Raw genomic sequence first — 21701 nt, forward strand, 5'->3', positions numbered from 1 at the left:
TGCCCATGAGCTTTTAGTGAAATTGAAATCAATACTTGGACCCCTAAATATCTTGGCATCTACACAGGTTCCAGCTTATCAACATTCAGAAAATACCCTGATCTATCTTTCCTAGATCCAAAGTGGAGGATCTCACACTACACATTGAACTCCACTGCCAGTTTTGTCCATTCACTTCATTTATCAATGGTCCTTTCCAACATTTGTTGCCATCTACTCTATTCACCTCACAACTTAATTTGGTGCTAGATAACTCGATATACAATTTTCTATTCATTTCTATTCTATGTCATTTCGAAATTGTTATGAAACCCAAACCTACCTCGTTGGGGAGTGTGGAGATCGGGATCTTCAACTCGCAACAGGCCTCGAAGACGTGTGCAGGTGCAGACCAGGAGCAGATTGCACGTGTGCAGATCGGCATTTTTACCTTCTTTGGACCCAACGCACCTGCGCGTAAGGAAAAACAGCGAGAAAACGTGGGTCAGGTGACTGGAAGAAGGGGCTATTAAGAAGAAATGTCACAGGCAGGGGACAAAGAGGGATCTCAAAGAGTTGAGGCAACAGGAAGAGGTCCCAAATGTAGGGCCCCAGAGAAGAGACAGGGAAAGTTCAGTTAAAAAGTAAGGAGTCGAGCTAAAAAGCTCCAAATCAGAAAAAGACCATGGGTAGCAGACTTTAAATGAACGGAACTCAAGGACAGTGCTAATAAGTAAAGAAGACTCAGAAGAAACCCTGAGGATCCAAGAAGGCAGCCAAAAGTTGGTGACTCCATGCAGCGGGCTGTTGGGGCAAAGGTAGCTCTTCAGAGCAGTAGTGTTCTGCTTGGTGAGGGGGAAGATTAGAAGTTGTGCATGTGAGTTGGTGTTTGATTGTCTGCTTGAGAATCCATGGGAACAGAAACCCTGTGAGGTGGCCCGCCATTGAAGCCATCCGAGTTGAAGCGACCTTTGGAAAGAATTCCATGGCGAGATCGAAGGTGAAGACTAGACTCCCTCATGGGAGAAAGAGAGTTTCAGGAAGATTGGTTGACTCATGGTGTTACCGGCATCTGGGGGGGGGGGGGTTGAGAAATCCGTGAACTCTGCTTTGGTTGCATTTGACATTTATTGTGCAGTGTGGTGTCTTCATTCACAGTTTCCCTGTTAAGTCACATGTAACTCACATAAACCCTGAATGTTAACAGTATAAGACAGATATTGAGCAAAACTGCTGAACAGCAGGGCCATGGCTGGAGTAGCATGGATGAGGCCAGCATCTCTCAGTATAGTATTATAGTTGGTCCATCAGGTTTTCCACATTCCAGTGGCAGACAATGTGACAGGAAGCAGGTAGAAAGATCCAGTTGCCATTGCAGCAGCTGTGATGAAAGTAGGAGTAGGAGCCTACACAAATAGGCACAACATTGAGGTTAATCTTATGTAGTAAATACATGCCAGGAAATGTAAAGTCACCAAGTATTGTGCCACTGTTTGGTATCTCGGTAGTATGTTTGGTACCTCGGGTGGCATGGTAGCACAGTGGTTAGAACTGTTGCTTCACAGCGCCAGGATCCCAGATCGACTCCCATTTGGGTCACTGGCTGTGTGGAGTTTGCATGTTCCCTTCATGTCTGTGTGGGTTTCCTCCGGGTGCTCCGGTTTCCTCCCACAAGTCCCGAAAGACGTGCTGTTAGGTGAACTGGACATTCTGAATTCTCCCACCAGTGTACCCGAACAGACGCCGGAATGTGACTTTTCACAGTAACTTCATTGCAGTGTTAATGTAAGCCTACTTGTGACAATAATAAATATTATTATTATTGTCATATCTCATCATTAGAGCCAGTTATCTTGCTTATTTTGCCAACCTGTCCGCTGTGGCTCAGTTGACTCACACGGGGCCAGGATCAAATCCCACTCGAGGGCTTGAGTGCAAAAATCAAGGCTGAGGGAGTGTTGCACTGTCAGAAGTGTTAAACTTTTAGCTTAGATGTTAAACTGAAGCCCCACCTGCTTGTTTGAGTGGATGTAGAAGATCCCATGGCACTATTTTGAAGAAGAGTGGGAGAGTTATTCCCGTTGTCCAGGAAAATATTTATCACTCAGTCAACATAATAAAAGAAACAAATGATCTGATCATTATCACTTTGCTGTATGTGGGAGTTTGCCGAATGTGAATGACTTATCATGTTTCCTTTGTATTATAACAGTGGATTGCACTTCACAGCACACGTCATTGGCTGTTAATCACTTTGAGATGCCCGGTAGCCGTGAAAAGCGCTATATCAATGCAAGTCATTTTCTTCCTTTTTGATTGTGGGAACACCCAGAGGAGCACTAGGTTTAGTTTTACAGCTTTATATTATATGGGATTCACCGGGGCAAAATACACTTGGGGGTTACGAAACCTTGCTGATGTTATGTGCGAGAGTGGTGCAACCTGAAACATTGGTTTTGCGTGGTGCATTGTTTTTTCGATTTAGTGAGAAATGTCTGCAGAAACAGTGAGAACTCAAACCTCTCTTTCATTAAACAACAATGAAAGTATTTATTAAAGTAGAAGAAAGATAATGAAGCACTACAAAGAACAATTTTATACTTTGGCACATTAACAGTAAGCATTTGGTCCCTCAAAGACAGGAAACCCAAATGCATCTATTTTCCCCATAATCTTAAACTCTACTGACACCTGTCTGTTTCCCAAACAACAACCATAAATCTATTGGTCAAATCCAGCCTCTGACTACCGTACCATACTGCCTAAGTGACCAGGACTTGGAACTGGTCTTTGGTTCAGTGAAGAAAATTGTCTTTTGTACAAACTGGCATTTTGCCTTCAGCACTTTACCTCGAGTTGAGCTGTTTCCTGAGGTTGGCTGCCTCTCACTCTCTCTCTTGCGGTTGCTTCTTCAACACCTCATCTTTGACTAGCCTGCTTCCTGACTCATAGCACTCTGACTACTAAATGCATCAGTTTCAAAGAACACCCTGGTCCCTATTCTTTCCTGTCCCTCCTTCCTCTTACTTGCTGCCCAGACATGATTTAAAAAATACATGACTGTTTGATATTACTTGTGCAAACGCAATGCATAACAGCATGCCACCATTTTGTGACACTTGGCACAAAAAGGGATGTCATTTGGATTTGGATTTGAATTTTGTTTCTTGTCACATGTACCGAGGTACAGTGAAAAGTATATTTCTGCAAGCAGCTCAATAGATCATTAAGTACATGAAAACAAAAGAAAAGAAATACACAATAGGGCAACACAAGGTATACAATGAAATGAAAAATGAAATGAAAATCGCTTATTGTCACAAGTAGGCTTCAAATGAAGTTACTGTGAAAAGCCCTTAATCGCCACATTCCGGCACTTGTTCGGGGAGGCTGGTACGGGAATTGAACCGTGCTGCTGGCCTGCCTTGGTCTGCTTTCAAAGCCAGCGATTTCGCCCTGTGCTAAACCAGCCTCTAACTACATAAACGAAAAGGCGCCAGTTATGTAACTACATAAACACTGGCATCGGGTGAAGCATACAGGAGTGTAGTGTTAATCGGGTCAATCCATAAGAGGGTCGTTTAGGAGTCTGGTAACAGCGAGGAAGAAGCTGTTTTTAAGTCTGTTCGTGCATGTTCTCAGACTTTTCTATCTCCTGCCCAATGGAAGAAGTTGGAAGAGTGAGTAAGCCGGGTGGGAGGGGTTTTGATTATGCTGCCCGCTTTCCCCAGGCAGCGGGAGGTGTAGATGGAGTCAATGGATGGGAGGCAGGTTTGTGTGATGGACTGGGCTGTGTTCAGGACTCTCTGAAGTTTCATGCGTTCTTGGGCCGAGCAGTTGCCATACCAGGCTGTGATGCAGCCAGATAGGATGCTTTCTATGGTGCATCTGGAAAAGTTGCTACGTGTTAATGTGGACATGCCGAATTTCCTTAGTTGCCTGAGGAAGTACAGGCGCTGTTGTGCTTTCTTGGTGATAGCATTGACGTGGGTGGACCAGGACAGATTTTTGGAGATGCGTACCCCTAGGAATTTGAAACTGCTAACCATCTCCATCTCGGCCCCGTTGATGCTGACAGGGGTGTGCACAATACTTTGCTTCCTGAAGTTAATGGCCAGTTCTTTAGTTTTGCTGGCACTGAGGGATAGATTGCTGTCGCTGCACCACTCCACTAGGTTCTCATTCCTTGATGCTGTTTTGCTGTTACAAATACGACAGAGTGAGAACCCCAATTTTGCCACTGACCACCTGCGCCTGCACCTGCTTAATATCTCGGGTCATGATGGGCTATTTAATGTTAATATGATCACACCTTGGTCAGCTGTTCCTCCTCCTGCACGGACTGCAGCTCTTGTCATGATGTGGAGATGCGGGCGAGCACAGTAAAATGTGATGTGGACTGGGGTGAGCACAGTAAAAAGTCTTACAACACCCGGTTAAAGTCAAACAGGTTTGTTTTGAATCTCTAGCTTTCGGAGCACAGCTCCTTCCTCAGGTGAATGAGGAAGGAGCTGTGCTCTGAAAACTAGTGATTCGAAACAAACCTGTTGGACTTTAATCTGGTGTTGTAAGACTTCTTACTGTGCAGCTCTTGTGGCAGTAGGGGATAGATATAGATCACACTCTGAACAGCGGTTTTCTGGTACTAGGGGCAGGCTGCTGTATCTCATTGCTGCCAATAGGCCAGTAGGTTTACTGAGTGGGAAAACAGATTTAGGGTCCAGTGGCATAGTAACACTGAAGGTATGCCGGATAAGGCTGCCATTTCTCACACCTTTGTGAGGACCTGGTGAGCTGATTGTGGTCCAATAATTATCAGAAACCGAATGCAAAAGTCAACAGAAAGGATTCCTACCCAAATTTGCTGGCCTGAAAATGCAATTGCACTGGTTCACCACCAAATTAGCTATTAAGATTGGGGTCAGAGCACTTTGCCTTTCAGATAATTTGTAATGGACCCAGGAATTGAATGAGAACTGTGTTTAACCAGCTTCAGATACTGGTTTTGTTAAGTGATCATTTATAATCCATATAAGGCAATAGAATAATACTTTGGCTTAAGCTTTAATTTCCCAACAAATTTATTATACAGCAGTGGAAGAATAATTGAAAGATACTAGTAACACAATTCAAACATTTACTGTAGTTATTAAACTTCTCTAATTCCTTGGGCAGTCAAAATAATAAACAGTCCAGTGTGAGACTACTGCATCCAATAGTGAAATCAGTAATATTCTTCCACATCGATTTTCTTTCTTTTCTCATCATCTACAGTGGCAAATTGGCCTGACTCATGCTTCAAAGGCCTAAAGCATATCAACTGAAAAAGGAAAAAGTTGCCAAAGTTCCAATAAGATGTTTGTATTTAACCTTCTTGCATTACAACAGTGACTACACTCCAAAAGTATTTCATTGGTTGTAAAGCACTTTTGAAAGGCTCTCTGGAAATACAAGTCTCCTTTTCCTTTTTGAACTCAGTGGCTTGGCCATCGATATCATAGACAGCTCTCTCCAGCCAAACTAATCACTACAACACATTTATCAAGTTAAACTGGTATAGAATTTCTGAGTGTTCTGAACTCCTTATATGTACTGTGACAAAATTAAATAGACGCATGTGAATTTGGATCTTAGATTAAAATATTTGCTATTTTGTCTTGGCTTTTGCTGCAGGGCTAGGCTGTAGTATTTTCCTGCAGGGCTAATCAGTGAACTATTATAGACAATGAGGTAGCAGAGATATTTTCATGAAGAAATTTTTGAGAGGAGCAAGTCAGACACTGATCAACAAATGAGGACTGAAAAAAGCTGCCAATGTATGATTTGGTGCTACAGGTGATCAAATTGGTTTACCTAAGAAAAAACATTTCTGATAAAAGTCTTGCAATGAACATCTATGTCATGAATAATTAAATACATTTGGTTTTAATGTTTATTACCTTCTATTCTTGAATGAAATAAAAAGCCTTGGTGGTGTACAGTTCCATCAGCACTGCTATTTCTTCAGTGGTTTTTCCAAAAAGCCATTCCTCAAGTGTGAGTTGACATATGATTGTTGGTCGGTTGCTGATAGAATCTACCTTTTTAGTAAAGAATCTATCTTTTAGTAAATAACAAATTAAAGGAATAAATGGCCCAAGATTTAAATATATTTTTCAGAGCTCTGATCGCTCGTCCCACGTCCGTGCAGGAGTAGACAACTGTTCGCACACTAGAATTGCGTTTAATATTAATTATATTCCAAATAACTCAGACCAAGTCAAAGACTTGGCAATACACATCCAAAACTAAGTTAAGAAACTTGAACACCCCTCTGGTTCCACTACTTGGGGTTGGCTCTTTGGATGGTTAGGTAGCACTGGAAGACCCGTTATCCAGGGAATTTTCTTCTTTTGTGTTATTGGATTTATCCTTTACGTAGTCATCATACTCATCAGATGTGCATGCCAATGCATGGTAGCCCGTACCACCCAAAGGATTCAAGTGGGGCAGTCCACACCTAGTGCACCACCACCCAATAACTTCAAAGTGGAAAGTTTCTGTTGATCTATTATTTACTGCATTATTACTGCATTTTAATCATTTATTAATCAATTATTATTAATAATTTCATTACTGAATTACATAATCAATTTTAAATCATATACCAATTATTACTAAACCATATACTCAACTTCAGTTATTTTACTGTAAAATCATTTTATTTGTAAACATGAAATAATAATTATTAACCTTTTATTACTCAGTTATGTAATCATGTAATCAATTTTTAATCAGTAATCAATTTTTAATTAGTATATCAATGTTTTAAGCAATTTTTCCTAAGTCCTTTAATCAATGTATTATCAACTTCAATTATTAATGTATTAATATTTTATGATATTATCATTTGATTTGTGTTATTGAATTATTAAGATGTTTATAACGCTTGCAAGGCTTTTCCCACTCTGTTGTTGAAGGCTGTTCTCAAATAAGTGAACCATTAAAGGCAATGTGAATGAGTCTCTCTCTTGACACCTCTCACTGTCCTATTGCATTTATTCCTTTTCTTCTTTAATTCTATTTCATTTTTGATTCAACTTATTCGCCTTTTGAATAATCAAAAAGGGGGACTGATAGAATCTACCTTTTCAGTAAAGAATCTACCTTTTAGTATATAACAAATTAAAGGAATAAATGGCCCAAGATTTAAAATGGCTTCTTGAAATATATTGTGAAAATACCCACATGTCAAACAAGACAGTAAAAAGCTGTTTCCCATGAGAATTTTCAAGATAATGAACCTAGACAGACCAAGGACACATTTGACCAAGTCAAAGATTTTGGGCAACACTCCCAGAAACTGTTTTCATGGCAACGGATAAGATTCATAGGAAAGACATATTTCAAATCACCCCATATTCAAAATTTGATGGACAAATAACACATATCGAATTGAATTAACTCTGAAAGAACTTTAAACCCAATCACAGCCAGAAACGGGAGAGACATTAGTGACAGCAATAATCTTTTAAAAATACGTGCCGGTTTGAACAATCCATTCTGGAATCATTTACTTTAATCTCTGAAGCTACTTTCCTACACTTTCGCTTTGAACAGCTATTTTGTTTTATTTTCAACTTTCTGTATTCAAATAGAAGAACCATTTAGAGCTGTGATTTGTATTAAATTCAGCTCAGTACTCTGTATTTGCTTGGACAAAATGAACTTTAAAAAGACTGTATTGCAAGTAAAAAATACTGATCAAGAGATATCTGAAATTCAAATTGAATAAAAGCAATATACTTCATACACGAAGCTCTGTTTCATAATCTGATGAGTAGTGTATATCGTACGGAGACATGTAAGATACACTAACCAAAGTTCAGATCTAAACGTTGCTTAACTTTTGAAGCCATCACATCTAAGCCTAGCCTCAAGTTCACCCCAAGTTCACAAATAAGACCTATGCAGTTGAAGTCACTGGCTAGAATCCATGTTCTGAGACTTTCTGATTATTTTTCTCCTGAGCTCAGAGGTACTGAGGTCGATTTGCAGTACCCCTTGGTGTTAATTTGGCACAATAACAACTTCTATTGATGTACCACCTTTAATGTAATGAAAAATCACAAACACTTCACTGGAGCATTATCAAAGAAAATTTAACTGAGCCACATAAGAACTTATTAGGGCAGATTACCAAGCGTTTGGTCAGAAGGGATAGATTGAAGGAGCATTATAAAGAAGGGCGCTAGAGGGAAGGAAAAGATGAGGGAGGAAATATCAGCCCTTAAGGGCATGACAGCTAAAGGCATGGCCACTAATAGTGGAGTTATTAAAATCTGGGCTGAGCAAGTGGGGAGCCAGTTTAGTTCAGTGAGCATAGTGGTGATGGGTGAATGAGATTTAGTGAGTGGTAGGACATGGGTGGCAGAGGTTTGGAAGATCTCAAGCTTACAATGAGTGGGAGGTTTGAGATCGGCCAGGAAATCATTGGTATTGCCCAGGTAAGAGGTAACAAAGACATAAATGAGCAGCTGAGGCTTGGGTGGAGTTGAGTGATGTTACAGACATGGAAGATGGCAGTCTGGGTGATGGTGTGGATATGTGGTCAGAAGTTTAGCTTGGAATAAAATCTGACACCAAGATCGCTATAGCCTCAGCCTCAGACAGTTGCCTGGGAGAGGAATGAAGTCCATGGCTAAGGAATGGAGTTTATGACTGGGACCTTTGACAATAATGGCGGCAGTCTTCCAAAAGTTAATGGTAGGAAATTTCTGTTAATCCAGTATTGCATATTTGACAAGCAGTTGTACAATTAATTTGGAGGCAGTGGAGGGGTCAAGAGAGGCGGTAATGAGATGGAACTTCAGTGCACATGTACTAACCAATGCTGTGCTTTGGGTGAGGCTGCCAAAAACCAGGATGTAAATGAGAAATGGGAGGGACCAAGAATAGATTCTTAAGGGCCATCAGAGATAATGGTGTGGGAGCAGATAATCCATTGCAGGTGGTTCTCTAGCTATGACTAGATAGATAAGAATGGATCCAGACAAGTATATTCCCATGCAGTTGGGCAAGGGGGAGAGGCCCTGGAAGAGAAAAGGTGAATGACAGGTCGAGAATGACAAGGAGGGATGGCTTACCACTGTCACATACAATATAATTGGTTAATTTCATAAGAGCCATTTTGATACTTTGGCAGCAACAAAAATCTGATTGAATGAATTGAAGTATGGAGTTCATGACAAGATGGACGTGCATTTAGGAGGACTTTTAAGAGAAAAGATAGGTTAGTAGTGGGGTGGTAGCTTGCATGGGTGGTGAGGTCAGGGTTGATTTTTTTAAGGGAATGCTGATGATGTCAGATTTGAAGTTGAGGAGGATACTACTTGAGAGAACCATTAACAATATCAGGTCATAGAGGGCAGGATGGGAAAATTGGTTGATCAACCATTTAGTGGGGATAGGGTTGAGGTAGCAGAATGTGGGCTTCAAAGAGATTATCTCAGAAACAGAATGTGGAGAGATAGAGGAGAAAGTTGGAAATTCAGGATTAGAATAGGGGGGATCTTTAGTGGAATTTTGATCCAGTGGGCTGGTGGAAAGGCGGGATGTGGCAGAGGTAGCAGAGGTAGCTGAATGGGTGGTCTCAATCCATGAGGTCCTTGTGCTAATTGTTGGAGGTGAAGTTGAAGGAGATGGAGGAGAGGGGCTAACAAAGATGGTTTGCAGTACAGGAAAGAAGACAGGGATTATCTTTGCTCCCAGGATGATCCTGGTATGGTGAATAGTTTCAGCAGATGATAGTGTTTTATGTGGTCCAGCTATATGTGGTGGTTAAATCAGTTGTTAGCCATATCCAATTAAGTCTGTCCCTTGGACTTAAAGTGCAATGGCCAGGGTGTGAAATAGCAATGGTTTCAGTTAGGGCCAGGTCATCAAAGGTGAAAGGGAGGCTATGGCTGAGCAACGAGAGGAAAGGGCAAGGCAATGGGACTAGATGGGTTATCCTCACAGAGACCTGCCATGAACTCAAAGGGCTGAATGCCCTCCACTGAGCTGTGACCATTCTGTGGTTTGATGATTCTATTTGAGAAGAAAATTTATTTTTAACAAAGGAGAAAAAAAATGGAAACAGAAATACTGAGCTCAGATTGAGAACAGCATTCAAAATGTAAATGTAAATGGACGCAAGGAAACCTCTAGTTACATAGGCCTAGTTATGTAGCAGGGTTAGGATGCATGTATCCTGCTGGTAAACAGGGAATAGAGGCGAGACTATAGGAGGGACTCCACAGACCTTGGAAGTAATACTGGGGCCTTCCAGGTCTATGGCCATGGACCAAGTAGATCATTTCATCGACTAAATAAATCAATTTGTGATTAAGGAACACATCCTGGGAAGATATTTAAAGAAAACTAAGCCCTATACTGCGGACGTGCTTCTGGATGATGACATTCTGTGTCAGCATATATTGAACACCAAGCGATTCTCTTGGGAAATAATTCCTTCTCCAACCTGTTAGCGCTCTCACTGGACCTGTACCTGAAAAGTGGCCCAGGTTTTCTGCCTAGTTTGATTGATGTTTCTTATTTCTAATGGAAGAATCTGGCATGCACAAACCATTTTTAGAAAACTTGGTGATTTAGGCAGTAGTCCAGGAAAGTTTGACAATAGACAAATGGCTAGCAAATTATTCACTCTCTGATAAATGCATGCAAGTAGGAGTGTATGAAGGGTACTTCTCTTGCAAGAGGGAGGAGGGAGGAGGAACAAGCAGGACAAAACACCCTCATGGTAGACTGTATCTAAGAATAGTATCAGTGATGGACATGGAAATATACTTGCTAGCCAGGAGAAAGTATGTTGACAACTGCAGTGGAGAAACAAAATGTGGTGGTGAGGAGGAAGTCTGGAATTTCCATTTTTCAAACTGAATTAAGAATAATAGATTCTTGCCCAGTAGTGTGGATTGAAACCAGACGTACTAGTTATGTCTGTGAACTGCCAAAGTCCCCAAAGTATTTGTACAGCCCATAATAAGAATATGTTCCAGAGGGATAAGGGAATATTTAAGTCTGATTAGAAGGTGATGATTTCATTAAGGGTGACAGATGAAATCATAAAATCAAAGTACTTTATAATCATCACCTAAATCCCAGGATTACGTTACAATTGTGCAATTCATTATGTTGCTCTTGTAGCATTGAGGTCCAGCATTTTTTCATTTAAGGCCCTCGTCAGACCCACTACATCATGTATATGTGCTTTTGAATGCAGAGCCAGCCAGCAGTGAGGTGCATATGTATGTGTGTGTGTGTGTGAGAGAGATAATCAGAAACAGTGTAAAAGTTTAAAAAAAAATATATATATTTATTAAAGTTTTTTAACACAATTTTTCTCCCTTACAAACAATAACCCCCCCTCGTAACAAAAAAAATGAGAAATCGCGCAGAGCAAGATATATACATGGCAAAATGATATATTTACACAGCTTTGTACACTGGCCCTCACCCGTACGTGACAGTTTCCCCAACCCTTCATGTTATCTCTTGCTCATCCACCCTCCCAGGCAGTCCCCCCTTTCCCCCCCTCTCCCAGGACGTTCTCTCCCCCCCCCCAAAGGTTGCTGCTGCTGACCGACCTTCCTCTAACGCTCCGCGAGATAGTCTAGGAACGGTTGCCACCGCCTGTAGAACCCCTGCGCAGACCCTCTCCAGGTGAACTTAATCCTCTCCAACTTTATGAACCCAGCCATATCATTTATCCAGGCCTCCAGGCTGGGGGGGCTTCGCCTCCTTCCACATTAGCAAGATCCTTTGCCGGGCTACTAGGGACGCAAAGGCCAGAATGCCGGCCTCTTTCGCCTCCTGCACTCCCGGTTCGTCCACTACTCCAAATATTGCTAGCCCCCAGCTTGGCTTGACCCGGACTTTCACCACCTGGGATATTGCTCCCGCCACTCCTCTCCAGAACCCCTCCAGTGCCGGGCATGACCAAAACATATGGACATGGTTCGCCGGGCTCCCTGAGCACCTTCCACATCTGTCCTCTACCCCAAAAAACCTACTCAACCTCGCCCCCATCAAGTGCGTTCTGTGGACCACCTTAAATTGTATCAGGCTGAGCCTGGCACACGAGAAGGAGGAATTAACCCTACCTAGGGCATCGGCCCACAGACCTTCCTCGATCTCCTCCCCCAGCTCCTCCTCCCATTTACCCTTCAACTCTTCTACCAGCGCTTCCCCCTCTTCTTTCAACTCCTGGTGTATTTAAATGCCACATTTGCTGCCCAGTAGTAGCTCCCCAGGTTTGGCAGCGCCAACCCTCCTCGGTCCCTACTGCGTTCCAGGAACCCTCGCCTTACTCTCGGGGTCTTATTCGCCCACACAAACCCCATAATACTCCTGCCTACTCTCTTAAAATGGCTTTAGTGATCACGATGGGAAGGCACTGAAACACAAACAGAAACCTCGGAAGGACCACCATTTTGACCGACTGCACTCTACCTGCCAGCGAGAGCGGTAACATGTCCCATCTTTTGAAATCCTCCTCCAGTTGCTCCACCAACCTCGTCAGATTCAGTTTATGTAGGGTCCCCCAACTCCTGGCTATCTTGATCCCCAGATACCGAACGCTCCCCTCCGCCCTCCTCAGTGGTAGGTTCCCTATCTCTCTTTCTTGGTCCCCCGTCTGTGATACAAAGAGCTCACTCTTCCCTACATTGAGCTTATAGCCCGAAAACTCCCCAAACTCCCTTAGAGTCTGCATGACCTCCACCATCCCCTCCATTGGATCCGCCACGTACAGCAACAGGTCATCCGCATATAGCGACACCCGATGCTCTTCTCCCCCTCGGACCACCCCCCTCCATTTATTAGACTCCCTCAATGACATGGCCAATGGTTCCATCGCCAATGCGAACAACAGGGGGGACAGGGGGCACCCCGCCTCGTCCCTCGGTACAGTCGAAAGTACTCCGACCTCCGCCGGTTCATCACTACACTCGCCATCGGGGCTCTGTAAAGGAGCTTAACCCAATTGATAAACCCTACCCCGAACCCAAACCTACGCAGCACCTCCCAGAGGTACTCTCACTCTACTCGGTCAAAGGCCTTCTCCGCGTCCATAGCTGCCACTATCTCCGCCTCTCCCTCCTCCGATGGCATCATTATCACGTTTAAGAGCCGCTGCACATTGGTGTTTAGTTGCCTGCCCTTTACAAATCCCGTCTGGTCCTCGTGGATTACCCCCGGGACATAGTCCTCGATCCTCGTGGCCAGCACTTTTGCCAGCAACTTTGCATCCACATTGAGGAGCATGATCGGCCTGTACGATCCACATTGCAGTGGGTCCTTGTCCCGCTTTAGGATCAAAGAAATTGTCGCTTCCGACATTGTCGGGGCAGGGTCCCCTCCTCTCTTGCCTCATTAAAGGTCCTCACCAGTAGCGGGGCCAACAGGTCTGCGTACTTCCTGTAGAACTCCACCGGGAATCTGTCCGGTCCCGGGGCCTTCCCCGCCTGCATGCTCCCCAAACCCTTGCTCAGCTCCTCCAACCCAATTGGTGCCCCCAAACCGGCCACCTCTTGCTCCTCCACCCTCGGGAATCTCAGCTGATCTAGGAATCGTCTCATCCCCTCTTCCCCCGCTAGGGGCTGGGATCTGTACAGCTCTTCATAAAAGGCCTTGAATACCTCGTTTATTTTCGTCGTACTCCGAACCGTGGCTCCCCTTCCACCTTTGACTCCCCCTATTTCCCTCGCTGCCATCCTCTTATGGAGCTGGTGTGCCAGCATCCGACTAGCCTTTTCCCCATACTTGTAGATCGCCCCCTGCGCTTTCCTCCACTGTGCCTCCGCCTTCCCTGTGGTCAACAGGTCAAACTCCGTCTGGAGCCGTCGTCTTTCCCCAAGTAATCTTTCCTCCGGGGCCTCTGCGTGTCTCCTGTCCACTCTCAAAATCTCCCCACTAACCTCTCCCTTTCCATACCCTCTGCCTTCTCCCTATGAGCCCTAATGGAAATTAGCTCTCCCCTGATCACCGCCTTCAACGCCTCCCATACCACCCCCACCCGCACCTCCCCGTTGTCGTTGGCCTCCAAGTACCTTTCGATACACCCCCTCACCTTCCCACACACCACCTCGTCCGCCAGCAGTCCCACATCCAGCCGCCACAACGGGCGTTGGTCCCTCTCCTCTCCCAGCTCCAGTTCCACCCAGTGCGGGGCATGGTCCGAAACGGCTATAGCCGAATACTCCGTCCCCTCCACCCTCGGGATGAGCGCCCTACCCAGAACAAAGAAATCTATCCGGGAGTAGGCTTTGTGTACATGGGAGAAGAAAGAAAATTCCCTGGCCTGCGGCCTTGCAAACCGCCATGGGTCCACTCCCCCCATCTGATCCATAAACCCCTAAGTACCTTGGCCGCCGCCGGCCTCTTTCCAGTCATTGATTTGGAGCGGTCTAGTGCTGGAACCAACACTGTATTGAAGTCCCCTCCCATTATCAGGCCTCATATCTCCAGGTCCGGAATGCGCCCCAACATGTGCTTCATGAATCCTGCATCATCCCAGTTCGGGGCGTATACGTTTACCAACACCACCCACGTCCCTTGCAGCCTACCGCTCACCATTACATATCGCCCTCCATTGTCCGCTACAATAGTCTTGGCCTCAAATGACACCCGCTTTCCCAGCAATATTGCCACCCCTCTATTCTTCGCGTCCAGTCCCGAGTGGAATACCTGTCCTACCCATCCCTTTCTTAACCTGACCTGGTCCGCCACCTTCAGATGTGTCTCTTGGAGCATGGCCACGTCCGCCTTCAGTCCCTTTAAGTGCGCGAACACTCGAGCCCTCTTCACCGGCCCATTCAGGCCCCTCACATTCCACGTTATCAGCCGGATTGGAGGGGCTCTCACCCCCCCCCCCCCCTCCCATGCCCCGCCGACTAGCCATCTCCTTTTCTGGGCCAGTCACGTGTCCACGCCTCCCTCACCCTCCAGTCCCCCACCTCTTCTGTGTCCCATTCCCTTTCGGCCAGTGCAGGATCAACCCTTTTTCCCCCCCTTCCCCCCCTTCCCTCCCCGCCGCTAGACCCCTGTCTAGCTTTTTTGCTCCCCCCATGTCACTCCCATAAGTCAGCTGACGCCTGCTGACCCCGGCTTCCCCCGCCGCCCCATTGACCTCCCCGCGTGGGCGTCTCCCAATCCATATGCATTCCTTCGTTCCCCTTCCCGCCAATCTTCCCGCGCGCGGGAAAAACCCCGCGCTTTCCAAAGCCTGCCCCGCCCCCTCTGGCGCAGCTCCTGTCGCGGCCTTGTCTCTCTCCCCCAGCCCATGTAACATTTCCTGCGCGTGATTGACGCCCTATATACAACAACCATCACACATCAAACCCCAAAACATCACCCCCACCCTCACAAACCCTCAGTTAGAGTCCAACTTTTCGACTTGTACAAAGGTCCACGCCTCTTCAGGCGTTTCGAAGTAATAGTGTTGGCCCTTGTATGTGACCCACAGTCGCGCTGGCTGCAGCATTCCGAATTTCACTTCTTTCCGGTACAACGCCGCTTTGGCCCGGTTGAAACCCGCTCTCCGCTTTGCAACCTCTGTGCTCCAGTCCTGGTATATTTGGATCTCTGCATTGTCCCACTTACTGCTCCGCTCCTTCTTGGCCCATCTCAGGACCCACTCTCTGTCCGTGAACCGGTGGAACCTCACCACCATCGCCATTGGCGGCTCATTTGCCTGGGGCTTCTTCGCCAGCACCCGATGTGCCCCGTCCAACTCCAGCGGCCTCGAAGAGGCCTTCGTGCCCATCATCGCCTCGAGCATCGTGCTCGCGTATGCCCCGGCATCAGCCCCCTCCACTCCCTCAGGGAGACCCAGGATTCGCAGATTCTTTCTCCTCGACCTGTTCTCCAGGTCTTCGAGTCTTCCCGCCCACCTCTTGTGTAGCGCCTCGTTCTGCTCCACTCTCACCGCCAGGCCCACGAGCTCGTCCTCGTTCTGACTGACTCTTTTCTGTACCTCCTGGATCTTAGCTTCGTGGGCCTTCTGCGTGATCCCGAGTCCTTCAATTGCCGAAAGCATAGGCGCCAACATCTCTTTGCGCATTTCCTCGCGCTGCTCCTCGAAGCAACGCTTGATGAACTCCTGCAGCTCCCCTTTGTCCCTGGCCGCCGCCATTTTGTTTTCTTTCCCTCGCTTCTCCCGTTGCTCCAGTGCCGCTCCTTGGCCGTTACACTTCTGGTACATTTCATAGAAGTTGGCAGTGTTTGCTTCACCAGTCTGCCGAAAAAAGTCTACGGAAACTCCTGAAAAACGTCTGAGAGTCTGTTCCATTCGGGAGCTGCCGAATGCGCGACCTACTCCTCCATGGCCGCCACCGGAAGCCTCGTCCCTGCTTCTTCAATGGCCTTGGTAGATCTTTTCACAGTTGTTCCCTCTGCTGCTAGAATTCACCTTTGATAGAGTCAAGTCAGATTGCAGCTTTAAGCTTGCCCTTCCCCCGCCTGCATGCTGGAAGAGGCTCTGTTTATCCTGCAGTTACAGCCAAATCCTTTACTGTTTCTGCCGGGCCTGGTAGCCAAAAGACAATACATTCCTGGGGGACACTGTCAGGGGAATGCTGCAGTCTTCTTCCCACACCGGGAAATGTCAAACAAATGCCGTGGGGGCCCTGTAAAAGAGCCCAAAAGTCCGTTCCAAGCGGGAGCTGCCGAATATGCGACCTAGCACTGCATAGCCGCACCTGGAAGTCAACAGTGTAAAAGTTAAAAAAAGAAATACACAAAGTGAATGTAGTCCATTCGCAGGTCACTGCTCAGAATTTTGAGTTCCAAAAAAAAAGTTAGTAAGCATGGTATAAGGGGTTAACAGATGGGATATATTTGTTTTTATAAATTTAGAGTACCCAATCAATTTTTTCCAATTACGGGGCAATTTAGCGTGGCCACTCCACCTACTCTGCACATCTTTGGGTTGTGGAGGCGAAACCCACGCAAACACAGCGAGAATGTGCAAATTCCACACGGACAGTGACCCAGAGCCGGTATCGAACCTGGGACCTCAACAGATGGGATATGGTAATCTATGATGCAGATCAGACTTGTTCAACCTTTTTGTGTGGGACCACATTTCCATTTCTTTCTCACTCAATGAACACATTTTGGAAAGGTACGTCAATTTTTTTAAAAAGTTGAGGATGCAGAAAGGAAACAACTTGCTGAGCAAACATCAAGCAATGTCAAAGCATTACATTGATATTATTAGAAAACAATGATTAATAAAGATAACCATTAGAGTGTAGGAGGGTCAGAGTGTATGTGTCCAGCTCACTGCCAGTCTTAGGATGCTCACTCACCCATCGTCACCCACTATGTGAGTGGTGTAAATATCTATTGGTGGGTGTGGATGAGCATGAATGAAAGTGCTGTCACTGGGAGTGAGTTAGACATATGCATACACACAGACATCTATGCACATATACACACATTCATTCTCTCACACAAACTCTCTCTGACAACACACACTACTCTCTCTCACACACACACACCCCAATCAGCCTCTTGCCCCACACCTAGACTGCAGTGCTCCCTGCCGAGCCCCCGCAATCTCTCCTTCTGGCCTTGGCAGTCTTTCTAGCCCTCATGGGTCCTGCAGTCTCTCCTCCCTGTGGGTCCTTCAGTCTTGCCTTCCCCTGTGGCCCTGACAGTCGCGCTCTCCTTCCCCCAGTGACCGATTAGTCTCTAACTTGTCCTGGTTGAGACAGGATGGAAAATAAATACATATCCAAATCACCCAAAATATATGATTTTTTAAAACTTGTCAAGGATTTCCACGACTATCCATGACTCATTGAAGAGGAATATCAAACCATCAGAGACTCAAGAAGGTGCTAAATCACACTATGATTGCTTACTTTCCATCAATCCTTTTGCATTTCTAAGGCGACATTTCAACCTCGGAGACAGTAGTGGGATTTTCTGACTGTTCCCGCCGACGGCGAACGCCCGCCATGGTGGCGATGGATGGATTCAATGAGAAGATCCCGCTGCTGACCAATGGCAGGCTGCCTTCTGCTGCTGAGAAGAACGCCACAGGGGAAGAAGAAAATCCCCCCTCCCTAGGGTGTCTATCTCAGCTAGCTCAGATAACTATTTGTAATTCCTAAGTCGCTGCTGCGTCGCACATGTACGGCATAACAGCCCGGAAGTGTAGGCATACAGGCATGTGCACTGGAAGCGTGTGATGTTTAAAACCCCAGTCGGCTTTTTATTACAAGACTGAAGCCCTGTGCTGTGCTGGAGCTATGAATGAAAATTCCAGCTACAGTGCCAACTTGGGCCACTTACCCAAATTTTAGGTGACTTTTTACACCTTTTAATTTGCACTTTTATTTTTCAACGTAACAGAGGTAGGAGACATCGAGAGACATTTTTAAAAAAAGTTCATGTTTTATATTATTCGTGTTTAGCATTTATAAATATGTTTAAAATGGAAAGAAAGTGAAAGGGAGGTATATTTTGATTTTTTTAAACTTTGGGTTGTGAGTTTGGAGTCACAGAAGGGGAAAGAATGATTTACTTTTAAACTTTGGTTTGTCATGAGGATGTTATTTCCATTAAAGGAACGATAATGGACAAAATGTGGTGATTACTCGCTAATGAGCATGATTGTCCACATAAGATACTCCGTGTTACTGATCACTGGTTCTGTGGGTTCCTGTTTGGCTGATGATCCCAATCCTAGAGCAAAATCTTCAATCACTCACTTGGCAGGAGTTTCCAAAATGTACGATAGGTCTTTGGACGCTAAGTCGTGGGCATTCCTTTCTCAGGCTCCTTTCCCAGGTGTTATGGGCGAGGCGTTTCAGAACCCCAAAATGTATCATGGAGTTCAACCTACCTCTCCCTTTAATGGATTTGTTGCTTTTCCGAGCACGCAGCATTTCCCTCGGTGTGGGATTACAATTATGGACACGTGGTTTTTAAACACAAAACAGTTTATTCCATGAACTCAACTTAACATCTTAAATAAACATTGGATCTCTTAACACCCCTGACTTCAAAGATAACTCAGAAAATATTGCAACAGTAAATAACTCCTTAAAATGTTCCTTCAAACTTCCAAGAGACTTAACACCTTTAAACAGTATCACATCAGGTTAAAGGATATATATATTTTCTGTAGAATGGCAGAGATATATTAGCTTGGTTAATTTCAGCTCCAGCACCTTGCTTTCTTCTTGCAGCTCTCTGGACACACACAGACACACACCCACAGCTTTTTAAACTGGCTTTCTCCCTTCAAGCAACTCACAGCAAACCAGAACTTCTCAAGCTGCTGTCTCAAACTGGTTTTCTCCTTTTTAATCAGCTCACAGCAAAACAGCCAGGCACTTTCAAACTGCTCTCAGCAAAACCCGCCAGGCACTTTTCAAAACTGAAACTTCAAAATGGGTGACCTGAGCTCAGCCTCACCCACTCTCTGACATCACTGTTTTCTTAAAAGGTACATTGCTTAAACATCCATATCTTAAAGGTACCCTCAAAAGACACCTCCCCCCAAGAAAAATAAATAAACCATCAACTTCAAGATGGTTTCATTTTTAACTTTTGCACCATCCACTAAGAAATGTACACAGTAAATATACCTTTTCGTTTAAAAAAAAAAAAACAACACATGTAAACAGGTATAATAATATAGTCCATTTTTCTTTGTTTTTCTTCCTCCAACCGAAATCCTTCTCGATTGACAGTCTCTTTGAAAAAAGTCTCTGCACGATCCATCCATTCCTCTACTCCTCGGCATTTCTCTTTAGAATTAGATACTCTAGTTCAATCTGACCACAGAGTCCCTTGCAATTCTCCAATACAGGAGCATTGGTGATCGCAGCTTTCAGGCAATCAAATGGCTGTTGAAACTCCACTGTCCATTGAATTTTTAAAAGTTTCTTCAGCAATTCCATCAGTGGAGTAATCACGCCACAAAACGTTTGCACAGCTGTTCGATCAAATTCATTCACGTTAAGAGATCGCATTGCCTCCCTTCATCTTGAGGGTATCGGAAACTCCTCAAGGAAAGTGATTCGGGCTTCTCCAAATTCACTTTCAGCTAGGTTCATCACCAAACCCGCCACCTGAAGTCGATCGAAGAACTCCATACAATGGTTTAAATGTTCTTTCCATGTCTGGAAGTTGGAAATAAAAGCAGATTGTCCCACTTTCTCCATGCAATCCTTCAATGGTGGGACAGGATAAGAGTCCGTTCTTGTAACTGCATTCACCTTTCTATAGTCCACACACAACCGTTGGGTACCATCTGGTCTAGGTACCATCACTATGGGTGAGCTCCATTGGCTGCTACTCATTTCAATTATGCCATTCTTCAGCATACTCTCAATCTCTCTGTTAACCTGTGCCAATTTTAAAGGATTAAGTCTATATGGATGTTGTTTGATAGGAACAGCATTTCCCACATCTACATCATGCATAGCCATTTTATTTACTTCCCAATTTATCTCTACAAACTTGCCCATGTGATATCAATAACTCTTTCAGGTCAGTTTGTTTTTCCCCTGGAAGGTAACTTAACAATTCATCCCAATTTTTAAGAACATCCTCATTTTCCAATTTAATTTGCGGTATGTCAAATTCACTGTCATCTGGATTTGGTTCATCACTTTGAGTTAGAATCATTAAAACCGCCTTTTTCTCCCCTTCCCTTTCAAAGTACCTATTAAGTATATTCATATGACACACTTGGTGAGTCTTCCTTCTATCTGGTGTTTTTACCACATAATTCACCTCACTTAATTTCCTTTCAATCTGATACGGTCCACAAAACCTAGCTTTTAAAAGCTCCCCTACCACTGGTAACAACACTAAAACTTTATCCCCACTGGCAAAACTACAAACTTTGGATTTCTTGTCTGATACCCGTTTCACCACATTTTGTGCAACTTTTAAATGTTGTCCAGCCAATTCACCTGCTCTATTTAATCGTTCCCTAAAATTTGACACGTAACCCAATAGTGTAATTTCCGATTTCTCACTCACCAATTTTTCCTCCATCAATTTAAGTGGTCCTCTTACCTCATGACCAAAAATTAGTTCAAAAGGACTAAGTTTGGTAGACTCATTAGGTGCATCCCTAATTGCAAACAATATGAATGGGATTCCCTTATCCCAATCCTCTGGATAATCTTGACAATACGCCCTCAACATTGTCTTTAATGTCTGATGCCACCTTTCTAATGCACCCTGCGATTCTGGATGGTAACCAGTTGATTTAAATTGTTTTATTCCTAAGCTATCCATAACTTCTTTGAATAGCTTTGAAGTAAAATTTGTTCCTTGATCCGATTGAATTTCTGTGGGTAGTCCATATCTAGTAAAGAATTTAAGTAACTCCTCCACAATCCTTTTAGCTGTAATATTACGTACTGGAATGGGCTCTGGAAACCTAGTAGACACATCCATTACAGTCAAAACATATTGATTCCCACTTTTTGTTTTTGGAAGCGGTCCTACACAATCGATTAGGACCCTTGTAAAATGCTGGAATCGGTATTAAGGGCGCTGGTTTTATCACTGCTTGAGGTTTCCCTATCACTTGACATGTGTGAATGATTGACAAAATGTAACTACATCTTTATGTAGTCCAGGTCAATAAAAATGTTTCTGGATTTTATCTTGAGTTTTCCTTCTTCCCAAATGACCTCCCACTGGTA

This window comes from Scyliorhinus torazame, chromosome 3 (genome assembly GCF_047496885.1).
Source record: "Scyliorhinus torazame isolate Kashiwa2021f chromosome 3, sScyTor2.1, whole genome shotgun sequence".
NCBI classification, from domain to species: Eukaryota; Metazoa; Chordata; class Chondrichthyes; order Carcharhiniformes; family Scyliorhinidae; genus Scyliorhinus; species Scyliorhinus torazame.